At 39.5% G+C, this 5,513-nt stretch overlaps 1 non-coding gene across 1 annotated transcript; it reads left to right on the forward strand.

The window, feature by feature from the left end:
• The first annotated feature begins 380 nt into the window (after positions 1 to 380).
• LOC127542191 (U6 spliceosomal RNA) lies at positions 381 to 487 on the forward strand. The gene has a single exon (XR_007948579.1). It is a non-coding gene; the product is annotated as a U6 spliceosomal RNA (small nuclear RNA).
• The last annotated feature ends 5,026 nt before the right edge of the window (positions 488 to 5,513 follow it).

Below are 5,513 nucleotides of genomic sequence, written 5' to 3' on the forward strand. Positions count from 1 at the left end.
TAAAGAGAGAAGAGGAACGTGGTAGGTCTCCTCTCTAGATTGGGAAATCTGTCTGCTTTAAGAGCCTGGCTTTCAGATAATAGAATGTCTCTCCACGTGGTACAGCAATGTAAGGTTCAAATGAAACCAGTTCAGACAGAAAGAAAGTCAGAATCTCCTGACGTAATAGATAGAGCAGTGGAATCCAGAGTTAAAGGCTCTAGTTTGAATTCTGCCTACGCTCCTTATGACCTATATGACTTTGAACAAGTCATTTCCCTTCTCTGGGTCATTTCCTCCTCTGTAAAGAGAGGGGATTTGAGTAGATGATCACCAAGGTTCCTCCAAATTCTAACATCCAATAATTCTGTAATGCTATGATCTCATTTTAGACGCCGACCATGCTTGTTTTGGCAGCACATGTACTAAAATTGGAATAACACAGAAAAGGTTAGCGTGGCCCCTGTACAAGGATAACACACAGATTTGAGAAGTGTCCCATATTTTTGATGTCTCAAGGAAGCCATTGATAGCAAGAAAGTCCCCATGTGCTCCAAAATATTCAGAACAGCAACTTTTGTGATGGCTAAGAATTGGAAACAAAGCAGATGCCCCTCAACTGGGAAATGGCTAAACAAATTGTGGTGCATGGATGTAATGGAATATTTCTATGCTGTGAAAAGTAATGAGTATGAGGAAACCAAGAAGCCTGGGAAGAGCTGTAAAAACTGATGCAGAGAGAAGTAACAGAGCTAAGAGAAATATGTATGTATACCTATGCGTGTATGTATATAACTAAAGCAATGTAAATGGAAAGAACAATGACACAACAAAAATTCCAAAATAAATATAACAAAATTATAATGATCAAGCAAGGCTTGAGTGAAGAGATATGAGAAGACACCCCACAACTCACTCCTTCATGTATCGATCAGTTGAGGAAAAAAAAGGAGGAGGAAGAGGAGGAGGATGAAAGGAGGAGGAGGAGGAGAAGGAGGAGGAGGCGGCAGCAAAGAAGGAGGAAAAGGAGAGAGGAAGAGAGAAAGGAAGAAAGAAGGAAGAGAAGGAGGGAGGGAAGGAAGGAGAAGAAGGAAAAGGAGGAGAAGAATGAGAACAAGAACAAGGAAGAGGGAGAGAAAAATAAAAGATGATAATTATTAGAGTCAAATGGGAAGCTCTAGAGAAACATACAACCCCTATTCCCCTGAAGCTCTATTTCCAACATTTCTCTCTTGAGTCACATATAGGATGCCCTCCAAAAGTCCCTAACAATCTTCATCATTCTCTTCTCCAGTCACACCTCATCTTTTTTTCTGATTCTCTTTCCCACTTCTCAGCTTTTGGCAATAACATTTCTGCTCAAAACCCTTTATTGGTTCTCATTACCTATGGGATAAAACACAAGCTCCTTAAGCTGCCCTGCAGAAAGTTGGCTCCAGTTGACTATTTCAGCTTCCCTTCACATTACTTTAAGCATTTTACAATGTGGCAAAATGGCTTCTTGGGGTTCCTGGATTTTTTCTTATCTTTTCTCATATCTGTGCATTCTTTAAGGTGGTTCCTATGCTGGGAACGCATTCCTTCTTCAGCTCAGACCGCTGAAACTCTCCAAGGCTAGCACCTCCACTATGATGCCTTTTGTGATATCTGAATCTGAAAGTGATCTCTCCCTCCTTGTTGTGTTTTCCAAGCACTTTTGTCCCAGGTGCAAGCTCCCTTGTGTCACAATTATTTGTGCACAGTCACAGCCCACTGTGATCGTCAGAAAGACTTGAAAAAGAAAATTCTTGGCACCAAGGACAGACGGTTCAACATCTGAAATGGATAAGGTCTTCTCAGTGGAAATAGCATTAAAGAAGATGCTCTCCCATCTGCTTTACTGCAGCAGCCTAAGAGCAATTTGATTAGCAATGGAACCTCTTCTATGTGTTACATTCAATTAAATTCATATACCATGATTTGTGTGGCCATTCCTCAAGTTAGGAGCATTTCTTCAACGTCCAGTTCTTTATCATCGAAAAAGAGCTGCTATAAGTATTTTGTATATATATGGCTCCTTTTTCTCCTTGTATGATCTCTTTAGGATATAAGCCTAATATTAACATCACTGGGTCAAAGTGTATAATGTAGTAATTTGGAGGACATAGTTCCAAAATGCTTTTCAGAACAGCTGGACCCACTCATAGTTCCATCAACAGTGCATCATTGTTCCTTTTTACTCATAGCCCCTCAACATTTGTCATTTTTGTTGTTGTCATCAATTTTGCCAATCTGATGGATATGAAATAGAATCTCAGAATTTCTTTAATTGGTATTCTAATTATTAGTGATTTAGAGCATTATGAATGTCTTGGATTTCTTCCTTAGAAAACCACCTATTTGTATCCTAGCCTTTACTTTTTAATATATCCTCTTCCGCCTCTAGAATTGCCCTAACAACAAAAAAAGAAAAACTAAAAGTAGTTCAGCAAAGCTAAACAACTTAACTAATAAGTCTAATGACATATGCAACGTTTCACATCCATAGTACTCCATCTCTGCAGGGGAACAAAGAGAAAATAGGTCATGTAACATTTATAACATCTATAAGGGAAGTACAAAAACATTCCTCAAGACTGAGATGCACCCCACCCACTCCTAATTTGATCCCTGTAGAGAATGGACTCAAACTTAAAATGACTGCTCATTATTCCTTCTACCAAATTCATTTCTGAACAAGTCTCTTCCTTGTATAACATGTGTCTTTATCCCCATTATACAGATGATAAAACTGAGGCTCCAAGAAATAAGGTGATTTACTCAAGAACATACACTAATTTGAACTTATGTAGGAATGAAGGTAGAAGGATAGGAAGGGAAAATGGAAGGAAGCAATCAAAGAACAAAATATTAAGCAATTTGGGTCATTTGTCACTTGGGAGAAAGGACACTGGACAAATTCAAGATTTCCTTATGATAATATTCTTTTGTAGAATGGATAGAATTAGCTAGGATTTAGTACTGGCAGGATTTAGATATCTTGAAGCTATTTTCTTGAGTATTGGGGCCCCTTCTTATAACAGCAGAACCTCGGGGATGAAATCTCCTCCAGAGCTCATTTTGCCTACCTCTTTCATTTTACAAAGAAGGAAACAGTTTCAAAGAAGGGAATGACAGAAGGAGCTCTTCCTTATTCTGGGAAGCTAATGGAAAAATCTCCTGGTCTTTGTAACTCTTCCTCCTATAAAGCAAGAGACATCAATACTAAACAGATATAACATCAAAGCATCACAAATTAAGATTCCACTAATCACTCTGAATGAAAGCAAGATTAGGAAAGGGAACCTTTTGAGGAACTAGGATTTCATGTGTAGGTGCACTCCCCTCTACACATTAGAAGGTTGTTTTTATGAGTTATTCAAAAGACTCAATACCAATAGGATAGAATCATCATAATAATCCCCTTTGGAACAGAATCCTGGACAAGAGCAAGGCCAGCCTTCACTAGACCAATCCTGTCTCTCCTTCATCTCTATACCCATCATCTATCTGGCACTGGGGGAAAAGGCAAGAGAACTTCCCCCACTCTACTCCCAGTCCCATTCCCTAAAGTTCCAATCAACGGTCTTGGCTCGAAGGGATCTGCCTTTGTCCAAAAGCAGACGAAAAATGGTGGGAAGGCAATGGGACAATAGAATGGGGAATGTGAATGGAATCATCCATCTTTTTTCTCTGGGGTGTTTTAATTAAAATACAGGGAAGGGGGGAGGTGACCCGATCCCAGTGATTAGTCATGAAGTTGGGAGAACCCGAACTGACCTGAAGATAGGAAGGAAAAGCTTCTATGTGAAGAAGAATGAAGTGGATTGTGTGCAGTCGGGCATGGTGGAAGATGCCAAATGTGTGGTTTTAGAGTAAATGCCAGTTTCTGAGGGCTTCATGCCAACTCCTTACGTAGCTGTGGTTTCTCCCTTGTTTTCTTCCCTCGCCTTCTCTTCATATCTGGACCAGCTTCCTGTTTAATAGTTCCATCTCCTTTCCTGGGCAGCCTTCCCTCCCTGCTCTCTCTGAGCCTGGAACACTCACTCATGTCGAGACTCCTTCTAGAGGCTGCTAGGTGTATAGAGTACTAGGTTTGGAGTCGGGAAGACCTGAATTTAAATCCAGCCTCAAACACTTTCTAGCTGTGTGACCCTGTTCAAGTCACTTAACTCTACTTATCTCAGTTTCCTTATCTGTAAGATGAATTAGAGAAGAAAATAACCAGCCATTCCAGTATCTTTACCAAGAAAATCCCAAATGGAATCACAAAGACTCAGACACAATTGCAAAACAACTCAACAAGAAAATGAAAACAGCCATCCCTGAGTCTTTGGTTGTTGAGAGAAATGGAAGCTAGTTACTACTTCAACTTGGATAAGTCAGTTAACTTTTCTGAGGGTAAATTCTACACATAGACACGACAACTTTTTTATAGTTTCACAAAGTTGTTGTAAGAAAAGACTTTGTAAATCATAAAGTTTGGAGAGATGGCAGGCTATTATTTCACTCTCCCTTATCAATGAAGAGATAAAACAGAATCTGTGTTCTAATGAGAAAAAAAAAGAAATAGGAGCATGTTGGTGGTAGACTTGTCACAAGGTGATTTTTCTGGACACCAGAATATCTTTTTACTATCAATATGAAAGCTTCCTGAGAAGTTAAATGCACTTTGCAGAATGGTATCCTGTATCTTTGGCAAAGAGAAGATCTAATTCAGTTCCAATTGATCAATGATGGACAGAATCAGCTACACCCAGAGAAGGAACACTGGGAAATGAGTGTAAACTGTTTGCATTTTTGTTCTTCTTCCTGGGTTATTTATACCTTCTGAATCCAATTCTCCCTGTGCAACAAGAGAGCTGTTCGGTTCTGCACACATATATTGTATCTAGGATATACTGTAACCTATTTAACATGTATAGGACTGCTTGCCATCTGAGGGAGGGGGTGGAGGGAGGGAAGGGGAAAGTTGGAACAGAAGTGAGTGCAAGGGATAATGTAAAAAATTACCCATGCATACGTACTGTCTGTCAATAAAAAGTTATAATTATTTAAGAAAAAAAGAATGGTATCCTGATGTCATTTTTTAAAAGCACCATATTTAGATTTGGGACAGTTAGTACATAGAGTGCTGCAGTCAGAAAGATTCATCTTCCTGAGTTCAACTCCAGCTTCACATACTTATTAGCATTCTGACCCTGGATAAGTCATTTAACCCTATTTGCCTCAGTTTCCTCATCTGTCAAATGAACTGGAGAAGGAAATGACTCCAGTGTCTTTGCCAAGAAAATCCCAAACAGGCTCACAAAGAGTTGGACACAATTGAAATAAAATAACAACAAAGATTTGGAGCTAGGACTCCTGGATTCAAACCCCAACTCCTACACTCATTAATTGTCAGACAATGAACAAGTCACTCCCCCCCCCACCTCAGTTTCTCATTTGTGAGAAAGGTATAATTTCTTGCCCTGCTTCACAGAGCTATTTCAAGGTAAACACTCTGCAAAGCTTAA

This window comes from Antechinus flavipes, chromosome 6 (genome assembly GCF_016432865.1).
Source record: "Antechinus flavipes isolate AdamAnt ecotype Samford, QLD, Australia chromosome 6, AdamAnt_v2, whole genome shotgun sequence".
Taxonomy (NCBI): Eukaryota; Metazoa; Chordata; class Mammalia; order Dasyuromorphia; family Dasyuridae; genus Antechinus; species Antechinus flavipes.